This window comes from Sturnira hondurensis, unplaced genomic scaffold (assembly GCF_014824575.4).
Source record: "Sturnira hondurensis isolate 20B ecotype Veracruz unplaced genomic scaffold, ASM1482457v3 Scaffold0022566, whole genome shotgun sequence".
Classification (NCBI taxonomy): domain Eukaryota; kingdom Metazoa; phylum Chordata; class Mammalia; order Chiroptera; family Phyllostomidae; genus Sturnira; species Sturnira hondurensis.
Window position 1 is genome coordinate 1,527,884 of NW_028095197.1, and position 13,594 is coordinate 1,541,477.

General features: G+C 41.1%; 1 protein-coding gene and 1 long non-coding RNA gene across 4 annotated transcripts in view; one reads left to right on the top strand and one right to left on the bottom strand.

Moving 5' to 3' along the window:
• Window positions 1-13,594, top strand: part of LOC118979653 (uncharacterized) — a 51,716-nt gene that overhangs the window by 21,577 nt on the left and 16,545 nt on the right. The window contains exon 4 of one of the 2 annotated variants that reach the window (XR_005064962.1): window positions 10,137-10,308. This is a non-coding gene — a long non-coding RNA (uncharacterized LOC118979653). Of the gene's footprint in view, window positions 1-4,656; window positions 4,691-10,136; window positions 10,309-13,594 lie in introns of those variants that run through there. The other variant, XR_005064961.1, reaches the window with a different exon arrangement.
• FRMD3 (FERM domain containing 3) overlaps window positions 1-13,594 on the bottom strand; it is a 275,666-nt gene that overhangs the window by 7,321 nt on the left and 254,751 nt on the right. The window lies entirely within an intron of this gene.

Below are 13,594 nucleotides of genomic sequence, written 5' to 3' on the forward strand. Positions count from 1 at the left end.
GAGGTGATAGTCCCCCAGAGCAAAACAGGTGGCCCTATTAAGCCAGGGACTTGGACCACATGTCAGATTGACTGAAGACCACAAATGAAGAACCTTAGTGGCCCTGGAGCTGCTTCTCCCATTACACCTAGGCAGGGAAACTCTTTCATGGACTCAGTCATTGCTGAATACAGCCTTCAGCCTGCCCTACCAGGGAACTTTACCAGAGCACACTGGGAGCTGGCAGCCTATCAAACAGTGCTGCTTACAATGGCACTTGAACAGGGAGCACAGCCTAAGGCTTTTCCTGTCTGCAGAGAAAAACTTTGGCCTCACCTGACCAGGAAATTCAGTGTACATCCAGTGTACACTCTTACCTGATTCTGTTCAACAATGAGTGGGGCAGGCTTTGGATCCCATTTTGTAGCTTCACCAGGATAGGAAAGCTAATTCATAGCCTCATCTACTGGTGAGTATAGACAGTCCTGACTGTATAGTAAGCCTGAACAGAGAATACAGTCTCAGATTGGCAGAGAACCAAGGCCAGCAGTCCTATGCAGCTGTTCTCAACCAGGGGGACACATCCAGAAACCCAGACTGAGCTGACTGGTGAAGAACTCTGTTCCAAAGCAAATCTGCAAATCTAGAAAAGAAGACCACTAATTCAAATACACAGATACCAACATAAGAATCAAGGACCACATCAAATCAGGTAAATGTGACACCACCAAAAGAAATTAATAAAGTGCTAGTAACTGACCCTAAATAAATGGAGATATAGGACCTGTCAGACAAAGAATTCAGAATAATCCTTTTCTAAAGAAGTTTAGTGAACTACAAAAACACATGGGAAACTAAACAAAATTAGGAAAACAATGAATAAACAAAACAAGAAGTTCAACAAAGAAACAAAAAACATTTTAAAAAACCCAAACAGAAAGCTTAGAGCCAAAAATATAATAACTAAATGGAAGAACTCAATAAAGCAGACTCAACCCTACAGAAGAATTGGCCACCTGGAAGGCAGGACATGTGAAATTAACCGGGGAGAGGAGCAAAAAAGAAAAATGAATGAAAAGGTGAAACTATTCACATTATGGGAATTCCAGAAGAGAAAGAGACAGAAAGTATACTTAAAATAATAATGTCTGGTAACTTCCCAAATGTGGGGAGAGAAATAGACATCCAGGTCCAAGAAGCCCAAAAGACCCCAAGTACATTGGACCAAATAGGACTATGCTAACATAATTGTCAAATATCAAAGATTATATTGTCGACTGTCAAAGACAAAATTTTAAAGGCACCCAGAGAAAAGGGTAAATTGTATACAAGGGAATTCTCATAAGACTATTGGTATATACCTCAAAAGAAACTTTTTAGGCCAAGAGAATGAGATGACATGTTCAAAATATTGAGGAAAAAATTGTCAACCAAGAATACTATTTATACCTTGCTAAGCGGTCCTTCAGAAATGGCAGATAAAGACTTTCTTGAACAAACAAAAGCTGAGGAAATTTATCACTACTAGAACTGCCTTATAAGAAGAAATGCTAAAGGAAGTCCATTGAATGGAAGTAAAAGGACACTAATTAATGGCATAAAAACATAAGGTAGTGTAAAACTCACTGGTAATAGTAAAAAAACAGAGTCTGTAATGTGGTAATCGTGGTCTGTAATTTACTTAAATACAGTTTAAAAGTTAAAAAAACAATTGCAAAAATAGCCATAACTACAATAGTCTGTTATTAGTTACACAATATAAGAAATGGTAAATCAATATCCTAATCAGTGAGCTAGAGGGGAAGTAAAAGTGTAAAGCTTAAGAATTATACTGAAGTTAAGTTGGTACTAACTTAAAATAAAGTATTATAATTTCAAGATATTTATGTAAACCTCATGGCAACTGCAAGGGACAAACTTGTAGTAATACACAAAGGAACATGATCAAGAAATCAAAGCATACTGGTACAACAAGACATTGAAACACACGAAGACAGCAGGATAAGAAATAAGGAAGAATGGAGTTACAGAACAACCCCCAAACAGTTAACAAAATAGTAAGCCCTTACTTATCAAAATTACCTTAAATGGATTAAATTCTCCAATCAAAAGACAGACTGAATGGCTGAATGAATAAAAAATAAGGTCCGATGATATGTTGCCTACAAGAGACACACTTTATCCTTAAAGACACACAGAGAGGAAGGATGGGGAGAGAGAATTCAAGCAAATGGTGACCCAAAATGGTAGGGGTAGCTATACTTGAATCAAACAAAATAAATCATTAAATTAAAAATGGTAAAAAATAAAGAAGATCATTATATAATCATAAGGGATCCATACATCAAGAAGATATAAATATTTATGTGTCTGTGTCAAAACTGTAGGGCCCATTAGCGCAGCGCAGGTTTGTCAGATGGTGCCGACATTTTCTTCTAGCCGGGTGCACACACACTGAGCGAGAAGAGTTCTGCTGGATGAGTCTCCAGCTTATTGACAACAATGAAAGGAATCACTGCATATGCATATGTCAAAAAAGGTTTTTCCCCCTGGAAAAGGAATATATATATACATTTATGTGCCCAATATCACAGCACCTGAATACACAAAGCAAAACCTAACAGAGCTACAAGGAGAAATAAACAGCAATCCAGTAATTGACATCAGTCCCCCAGTCTCAACAATGGACAGATTGTCTACAGACAATAAGGAAGTGGATTTGAGTAACACTAGGCCAAATGGCCCTAAGAGGCATTTACGGAACATTTTATCTGACAACAGCAGAACATATTCTTCTCAAGTTCACATGGAGCATAATCTAGGATAGATTATATGTTAGGCCACAAAACAATTCTTAGCAAGTTCAAGATGACTGAAATCAGTAACAGGAAGAAAACTGGAAAATTCACAAATACACAGATATTAAACAACACTAGATGTTACTAGCTTACCAAAGAACATTAGGTTACATTTGATCTATTATCAAGGAATACCATTTCATCAAGTAGATTAGTTTTCTAACAAGTCCACTATTAAGAGTGTACAGGGTGAATTTTACTTGGTTATTCATATTAACTTTCTTTACATGATAGATCCTCAAAGTTTCCTTCACACCTTTTCTGGTGAATTCTAACAAAAACATTTAAGGAGACCAGAAATACAAAATTAGTAAGATTATCTGCACTGCTCTACTAAATTTATTTTACTTCACTCACATATGAGAAGCCTCATGAATATATTCACAAAGCTCAAAGGCTGAAAACTTTTTTTAAGAATTGAAATGACAGTAATTTAGGAAAAGGAAATAGCTTTCAAGGTTAACTAGTTTTACGGCCCAATTAAAATTAGATAATAGCTATAAAATTTCTGACACATAAACATTCAATAAACGTTAACTATTACAATTCACTTTTTATAGTGGTATCACTATGTTTTTATATGATTAAAGAGAAATAGAATCAAAAGATACTGATGAAGAAGACTGCCCACTGATGACAGACAGGCAGTGTACCTGCCACACATATTCAGGCAGGTTGTGCCTTCCAGGCAACACCATGCGTGCAACCCCAGTGTGATGGAACTCCCTAACGACACTCCATGCACCACAACGTGATCTACTCAGCAGACTGCAGGTGGATGCTGTTACTGAAAAAGTTGTTTTTCATCTCATGGCTGAAGGCATGATAAAAAGCCCTATCTTAGTATACAGCAAAATTAGTGGAGGTAAAAATGGAATAAGGATTGCTCACATTTACTTTCAGAAATCTGCCTCTCTATTACTTCCAAGCACATCTGTGACAAAATCCAAATACTACAGCTGAAATTACCAGCACCTTGTGTCTAGAAAACAGGTAAAGAAACCAGCTAATGGTGCCTTATGTAGTTTTCCTCTGTGCTACAATCTTTATGAATGAAGCAATGCAATATTGGGTATCATCAGAACAAGTATGTCAAAATGAAGATAATAGTAACCCTAACTATCTCCTGAGATTGTGGAAAGGCTCAAAGTATATAACAAAGGAACATGTGAGGAAGCACTTTAGGGACAATATGGCAATATCAGAAGATAACAGATCACTGTCATCTACATTTATCCACACTAACCTTCTTAGCAAAGACTTTGGAGCTGGAGGTGACTTTAAATTCACTTGGCAATGCCTTTCCTATTTGGAATCTGTCATTGCCATTGCTGTCATCTGGCTGGAACCAAACTGCCTCATTTTGTAGGAGATACTCCCTCAGCTTTGCACCTTTCTCCCTTTCCCCCACCCCCACCATGGCCCCATGATGCTTGTTCTGTGAGCATCAGCTCGACCTCCATGCTGGGGGCTTTGACAAATAACACCATTGGGAGCCACCATTCTTGTTCCTGGGAGGTACTCCAAGTCACCTGTGCTGATACCCAACTATGGAATGTCCATCAAAGCTGCAGAGCTAGAGCAAAAGAAACAGGTCCCATCACCCAGCAGGCAGGAGGGTGTTTTGGAAAATCATAGAGGCTTTTTGGAGGTGTCAATGAGTGGAGGGGCTAGTACCATTTAGGAGGTGGGGGTCAGGGATGCCAGACATCCTGAAATGTGTAGGATGGCACCACAAAATGAAGACTTATTTTGCATCCCACACAACATGCAGGTGTCCTATCAAATATTATCCATGTACATTAAAAACCTGTTTTAGGGACAGGAGAAGATGGCGGTGGAGTAGGACAAAGGATTTCTCTTCCCTTCACGCGCCGGAGAAAAACCAGGCTGCTCTGCAGAGGAGCACAGCGAACACCCAGCAGGGACCCAGCATATGGGACGGCAGGACCCCAGAAAGTATAGTGGACAATGAATGACCAGAGGCTGAGGAGAGGAGACGGACCGAAGATCAACAAGGTACGAGGGAACAGCGCAGAGGCTGCAGGCCCTCCACTGGGCAGCACCAGGGCCCTGGCAGGGCCACCTTGATCCCTGAGAGCCGAGGGAGGGCAACAACGACAACCCTGGGAAAGAACTAGTCACTGGCACCCTCTCTAACCAGCAGGGTGCAGATTGGAAAACACCAGGAGAGATCGGTTTGTCTGTAGTGGCAGAGAGAAGAGTGGGCATTGGAAGCAAACCGGAGAGCTCTGATAACCCGTGGAGTCAGGCTGTGGTTGCCAGTTTGGGGAACTGAGCGGCCCCGGCATTCCCAGTAGCCTGAGCCGGTGCTCCCACAGTCTAGGGGAGCTTCAGGATACTGGCAGTGCCCCTGGAAGAGCACCAGTCACCAGCTCCCTCCCTACCCAGCCGGGCACAGACTGAGAAGCACCGGGAGTCTGGTTGTGGTTACCGGCTTGGAAGTCTAGGAGTCCCCGTGCATTCCCAGTAGCTCGCATTCCTGGTGGTGCACATTCCCGATAGCGGGGGGACTCCAGCCGGCGCTCACACAGCCTCGGGAAGCTGCGGGCTACTGGCAGGGCCCCTGAAAGAGCGCCAGTGGGGAACTGAGAGCACGGGACTTGAGCCTGGGCTCCCGCAGTCTCGGGGAGCTGCGGGCTGCTGGCATGGCCCCTGGAAGAGTGCCAGTCGCCAGCTCCATCCCTACCCAGCTGGGCTCAGACTGAGAAGCACCAGGAGTCAGGCTGTGGCTGCCAGCTTGGAAGAATTGTGAGTTGCCCAGTGTGTGCAGCCACAGCACTGGGAAAAGTCCAAGCCCAAGCCTGCAAGACCAGGAAAGCCTGGCTGGGAGTGTGTGCCCTCACGCCAGGCCAGAGCTGGGAAGCTTGGGGAAAAACCTGCTCTCAAAAGGGCACGGGAGAGCAGTGCCATTCTGGATCTTGGGAGGGCACTGGCGAGACCAGCTAAGTTCACCGAGAGGAGAGAAAGGCCACACTAATAGCCCCTCAGGCTGCTGCAGATAGGGAGACCAGAAGAAAAGGTTTGACCAGCTAGAAACCAACAAGAGGAGTAGGTGGAAGTGGAGAACACCAAGATACCTGCAGGAGACTGCACCACTGAATCTCACAGGCATCTTACCACAGAAGTTCACACCATAAACCCAGGAAACCAGAACAGATCACTTTAAGAAGCTGAAGCCAACAAGAAGAGCAACACAAACAATGGAAAGACAAAGAAACAATACCCAAATGAAAGAAAAGGAGGAAGTCTCACAAAGAATGTTAGATGAAATAGAGGCAAGCCAACTATCAGATATTGAATCCAAAGCACTGGTTATCAGGAAATTCAAAGAGCTTACAACGAGCTACCAGAAACTACAGGGGAGCTACAGTGAACTCTCTGCAAACTACACCAACATGAAAAAGGAAATAGAAACCATCAGTAAAGGCCAAGAGGAAATGAAGAATACAATTTCTGAACTGAAGAACACAGTAGAAGGTATGAAGAATAGAATCAATATGGCGGAAGATCGCATAAGTGAGATAGAAGACAGGATAGAAAGAATCTCCCAGACAGACCAAATAATGGAAAAGAGAATCAGAAAAAATGAGGAGAATTTAAGAGAAATTAAGACAACATGAAATGTAATAATATCCGAATAATAGGAATACCAGGAGAGGAAGAAGAACAAGGGATAGAAAACCTACTTGAAAGAGTAATAACAGAAAATTTTCCTAAGTTGAGGAGAGAGAAAGTCACACAGATTCAGGAATCGCAGAGAGTCCCAATCAGGTGGAACCCAAAGAGACCTACTGCAAGACACATCATCATTAAAATGGCAAACCTCCAAGACAAAGAGAAAATCCTAAAGGCAGCAAGGGAGAAAAAGGAAGTAACATACAAGGGGGTCCCAATAAGGTTGGCTACTGACTTCTCAATGGAAACATTCCAAGCAAGAAGAGAATGGCANCAGATTCTCAACCATTTTTGAAGCCTTCGTGTCACACTTTTATTTGTGCTGCACTCATTACATCATTCCCAGAAGCCTTCTGAATCATCCGAATAGCTTCTGCAGAGGAATGTTCAAGCTTGATGCAAAATCTGATGCAGATTCATAGCTATACTCACTCAGTAATTTTGAATGTGATGGTAACACAGTACACGTACTCACTTAATGCCTTCTACAGTCCCCACTGACTAGTACAGTGAAGTTGTCATTGTTCACACATGTGCATTCCAGTCCGCTCTCATTGACTGCCAGGTTACACTGGCAGTCACTGGATGTCACCCAAACCATTTTTGTTATTTTAACAGTGGCTGGACTTTTTCTGGACAGACCTCGTATATTACACTTGAATTAAAACCAAAAATAATATCACTCGTGAAGTTGTTATTTTGCTTTACAGTGAGGTGAAATCACTTAAGTGTCAAGTATTACTCAGTGCTTAGCAAATATACTGCACATATAAGACAAGGAAAGGCTGGATAACAGCTTGTTTGGATTATAACTGAGAAATCATGTTATCAGAGGAGATACATTTTGTTCACTGGTGGTTATCTGTTGGGCAACAATGTAGCCTGGCAAAGTGAGAGGTGTATCTGGAGCAGGTTCAATTTGATACTACTCCACACCCTGATATATTTCCAAAAAATTATCCATGGGAAACAGCCAAACTACCTGACTTTGTGTTGCAAGCAAAACAAAAGCTCTGCATGTAATAAAATTATGTAGATTTTTCAGCATCATATGCAAAAAAAATGAGCAGTAAATAAAAAAACTAAAAGCTACCTTGGTTGGTGTGGGTCAGTAGATTGAGTGCTGGCCTGCAAACTGAAAGGTCACCAGTTCAATTCCTAGTTAGGGCACATGCCTGGGTTGCAGACCAGGTCCCCAGTTGGGGACATGCAGGAGGCAGCCACACTTGATGTTTGTCTCTCTCTCTTTCTCCCTCCCTTTCCCTCTCTAAAAAACAACAACAAAAACTATAAGCCTGCTTTTCCATACTGAAGTAAGCTCCCAGTGAGTGAAAAGGTGCTTACATGAGTTTGGGATTTAAGCAATGTGATTACCGAAAAAAAAAGCCTTTGATATAGTGATAGCATCACTCAGTAAAGACTATTACAATGACTTCAAATAGATTATTTACATAGTGTATCTCAGCCAAATAATTGGGATCTTGAACAGAATAAACTCATCACATGAGGGCCTATGTTTAATCCTTCATTCTACACATACTTATTGGGTGCCAGTAATGTGTTGGGTGGATGGTCAGCCAAAAAGCTCTCTTAAATTTCTACTCTTTGAATAATGCAATATGCATATGATAATGCCTACATTTCCAAAATGGCCAGTGTAAATTATTTTTTCTTTCAAATTGTAAAACAAAGAATACTATTTTTCTATATACCAATAACACATAAAAGGACCCAAATTTATGGTGCTAAATAAAATTTATATAATCATAATAATGTAAACACCTAATTGATCTAGCCAAAATGACAATGTAAGTATATATTTAGAAAATGGCCATAGTTGATGTGGAAGCCATGCCTGTATGAAAGAGAGAGTCATTCTCTTCTGCTACAGAGGAAAGTCCATAGGTAGGGCCTGAAACTACAAAATCAAGAATGAATATTTGATTTCAGGGGAAATAAGGGAGGGATTTAGAGGAACCTATATAAAGGATACATGGACAACAACTGAGAAGGATGGAAATGGGAGGGAGGGGGGAGGATGGGGGGTGGGATGGGATGGGAGTAATAGACAGAAAACTGTACTTGAAAAATAATTAAATAAAAAAAATTGGACAAAAAAGAATGAATATTTGGAGATATCAAAATTATTAAAGAGAAAACCATAGACCCCAAATGGTGTTACTTGTGGTGGAAGCGTATAGTATCAAAGCTAGGCTTAATATCTGATTTAATTATAGTTTCGACCTATCCCAGAAACATAATCTTAGTCAACCAATCTGGAATTTTCTGGCCAATGCCAATGAGGTAATCTGTCAAGTGGGTCCTCTCCATCCCACCTACCACCGAATAGAAAAAAGACACTTCTCCAAGGAGGACATACAGAGGATCCAGAGACACATGAAAAGATGCTCAATATCGCTAGCTATCAGAGAGATGCAAATTAAAACTACAATGAGATACCACTTCATACCAGTCAGAATGGCCATCATAAACAAATCAACAAACAACAAATGTTTGAGAGGATGCGGAGACCAGGGAACCCTAGTGCGCTGTTGGTGGGAATGCAGACTGGTGTAGCCACTATGGAAAACAGTATGGACTTTCCTCAGAAAACCAAAAATGCAACTGCCTTTTGACCCATTCCACTGCTAGGATTATATCCTAAGAACTCTGAAGCACCAATCCAAAAGAACCTATGCACTCCAATGTTCACAGCAGCACGATTTACAATAGCCAAGTGTTGGTTGCAACCTAGGTGCCCATCAGTAAATGAATGGATGAAAAAACTATGATACATTTACACAATGGAATTTTATGCAGCAGAAAGAAAGAAGGAGCTCCTACCCTTGCAACAGCATGGATAGAACTGAAAAGAATTATGCTGAGTGAAATAAGGCAGGCAGTGAAAGACAAATACCATATGATCTCACCTTTGACAGGAATCTAAACAACAAAACAAACAAGCAAGCAAAATATGACCAATGACACTCAAATATGGAACAGGCTGACAGGGACCAGAGGGTAGAGTGGAGAGAATCACAGGGGAAAAGGGGATGGACTCACATGAACAAGTATAAAGGACACATGGCCAATAACTAAGGTGGGGGGCGGAAATGGGAAGGAGGCAAGGAGCATGGGGTGGGGGGCGGGCAGGGTTGGGAATATAAGACAGAAAGTTGTACTTGAACAAGAATTAAATTAAGAAATTATTTAAAAAAATAAAATAAAATGAGATACAAATAGGAAAAAAATTGGGGGAAAAAGAATAGTATGGGAAATACAGAATCTAAAGAACTTGTGACACATGGACATGAACAAAAGGGGGGAAATGGGAGAAGGGTGTGCAGGGTGAAGGGGAATGAAGGGGGGAAAGGGACAACTGTAATGGCATAATCGATAAAATATATTTTTAAAATATATAATACTATATATTTTATTGAGTTGACAATCTGCCAGCTATTTGCATACATTTATCTCACTTAATTTCACCTAATTAAAAAAAAACCTGTTTTAAATCATCTGAATCTAGAACCTACCTCTGTTTTACATTTAAACCTAAAGTACTTTAGGTATCATTTTAACTTATTTTGAATTTTTCAGGAATGCCACCATTGTATAAAATGAAGATTTTTGCCAAAAGTTGGTTACCTGTTCAGAGTATCACATCACTACCACCCAGAATCCCTAAGGTGTGTAAGTGTGCCTTGCTGTCAATTTCCCCCAACTGCATGCACATGGGTACAAGCATTGAATACCTTCATTCTGCCTTCTGGTGAGGCATCCCTGACAAAAACCTTTGGAGAAACACTACTTAATTATAAATTACTTTCTTCCAATTTCTCCTTAGAGTTAGATAGCATTTTTTTTTTTACTTATAAAGTTACATGTACATAAATTGCGTTTCTCTGAGTTCATCTCAGGAGGGTATAAGGAACATTATAAGATCTTTGGTCTGGTTGGTATACCTCAGTGGATTGAGTGCAGGCCTGCGAACCAAAGGGTCGCAGGTGTGATTCCCAGCCCGGGCACATGCCTGGGTTACAGGCCAGGTCCCCAGTGGGGGCGTGTGAGAGACAACCACACATTGACATTTCTTTCCCTTTTTCCCTTCCTTCCCCTCTCTAAAAATAAATAATTTTTTTAAAAACGAAGCAAGCAATGAATGCATAAATAAGTGGAACAACAAATTGATGTTTCTCTCTCTCCCTTCTGTTCTCTCTCCAAAATCAGTCAATAGAAATTTTTTCTTAAAAAAAGACCTTTGTTATTAAGTCAGACACTGAATCTAGAAGGGTAGACAACCACTGCCCAAGCACACACCACATTGTCAGGTCTCTATAGAGATCACATTTTTGTCACTTATTAACCAGAACCATCCTCCTTGAGATGGGCTAAACTCTGATCTGCTTATATTGATCAGCTTAGCCATACTGGCTCTGGAAAGTATGCTGTCCTCTTGAATTGATAGTTAAGGAAGTGTGAAGAGTGGGAGAGGAGGAGGGAACTTCTGGGAAATATGATTGAGGGAAAAGAGCAGTGGCCTGGAATTTCAGGACCTGGACTCGGTTCCCAGCTGAGCCAGAACTCTCTTGGTGCCCTCAGACATAGCACTTCAATTCTGAGTCTTAGACTTCTTGCAAATCATGCAGGCATCTCCAGTTCCAGTGTTCTGTGGCTATATCTTAATCTTTATCTATCAATACACCATCCCACTTAAAACTCTGCATATACTTTTAAGTACCAATCACTGCATAGGACAAGCAGCGTGCTTTCTCTTTTATCAGTTGAGAAACACTGTGGGAGGGGGGGAAGAGCAGGGCACTGAGATTTCCCAGGGATTTTTACAGGGCTGGACCTTTTTAACACATGATCATGTGAACACAGGAGATGAGAAAACTGAGGCTCAGAGAGATTAAGTAACTCACACGAGGTGGTGAAGCCAGGCAGCAATAGAGCAGGGGTTTGTACCCGAGCCTGTCTGACTCCAAAGCTTGTTCCAGACCACCATGTTGCCCGAAAAGAAGGGGTTCCAAGAGACCTAGAGAGCACCTCACTTCTTAACTAAGGAAGAAGAGTCTTCTCTGTTAGTAGCCCAATTTCACTTGCTGAAACCACAGTGTAATTATATGTAGGCTGGTCATCTGTCACCATTTGCCCAGGGCTCAGCTATCACTGTATGCCTGTTTTCCTAGCAGCATTACTAAAGTGCCCCTTTTGCTCTCAAAAGGTTTGCCTAACAAATTTTATGGTCTCCTAATTATGTATCAGCACCACTATGATTGTATCATAGCCAGGAGAGAGGCCAAAAACAAAACAAAAAAAAATACTTGCTGTTGTAGGAATTAACAGTATGGGTTGGAAATAAAATAAACTTTAAGATTTACTATATTCTGCCTGTGCTAACAGCCCCCAAAGTATTTTCTATCCACACTAAGTGGTATTTAAATTTCCAAAATGTAGTAAGCTACTATGCCCTTTATCTCCCACATTACTGACTCTTTTACCTTCCTTTTGTTAGGGATAAAGTGTAATCCTTCAAGAGAAGCTCATGTCCCATGGGTTTGAAGAAAGGATTCTACGAATGACATTTACTTTTCCAGAGGAGGGTTTTCACTTTCAGGCATGGCTATTGTGAAATATCTCACATTGGAAACATACCTGATGTCTCTGAATATTTTTGGGAGGCTGCCCGCCCATTCTATTTAAAACCCATGAAGAGTCATCCCAGTGACTCAGGAAGGTATAAACAAATGGAAACGCACACACAGTAAATCCTAGTGTTCTTCCAGTGCATGAACCCCAATCTCTTTTCTCCTTTGGTCATCCTCTACCAGCCTCCTGGTCTTGTCTCTGAGAGTAGCTGAATATTCGACACCTTTAGTCTTAGCTTCATTTTGAGAAACTTCAATATCTAGAATTGAAGAGGATGATTCAGTCCTTATCTTCACATTGCAGTGGCCAGGTGCCCCTTCTGGCCCACTGAAATGACTCTCAACCAGCTCTCCAGTGACCAGCATATTGCTAAAGACAATGTGTGTTCTTTTCTGTCCTCCTGCTGACCACTCAACATCTGAGACTCCACTCTCTTCTTGGTTTCCCTCCAGTGATTCTCAGTCATCTTCACAGTCTCTTCCCTCTATTTGTGGTGGGAATAACTCTCTGCTCTGGTCACTCTGTACCCTCTCTCCCTTGGAGTCAACCATATCCATGGCTCCAATATGCTCCTGAGCGTTAACTCTCTTAACTCTCTGCTCTGGTCACTCTGTACCCTCTCTCCCTTGGAGTCAACCATATCCATGGCTCCAATATGCTCCTGAGCGTTGCGCACCATGGCTCTGCAGGTAACTAGTGTCCACAAAGGCGCTGCCCGTTGTTCTTGAAGAGTGCCCTATGATGAGATCAGTTTGGAAAACTTCACACTAACCTTTTTTGGATAGAACCATTAAAGTTAAGAGTATAAGCTCTCATCAAAAAGTGATGGCTGTCATCAAAAAGATGGGAGATAACAAATGTTGGTGAGGATATGAAAAAAAAAAACACTTGTGAACTGTTGGTGTGAATGTGAATTGGTGCAGCCACTGTGAAAAACAGTATGGAGGTTCCTCAAAAACTTAAAAATAAAACTACCATATGATCCAGTAATTCCACACCTGGGTATATGAGGGTATATCCAGAGGAAATGAAAACAGTTTATTAAAGAAGTGTCTGTACTCTCATGTTCACTGCAGCTCTTATTCATAGCCAAGATATGGAAACAATCCACTTTTCATCAATAAATGAATGGATGAAGACGATGTTATATACCATGGAATATTATACAGCAGTGAGAAAGAAGGAAGCCCTGCAATTTGTGACAACATGGATGGGCCTTGCATTATGCTAAGTGAAATAAGCCAGAGAGAGGGACAAGTACTGCATGGTATCACTTAAATGCGTACTCTTTTTTTAAAAATGTCAAACTCATAGAAACAGAGAATAGAAAAGTAGTTGCCAACAACTGAAGTGGGGAACATAGGGAGAGGTTGATGAAAGGGTATGAACTTTCAACTATAAGATGA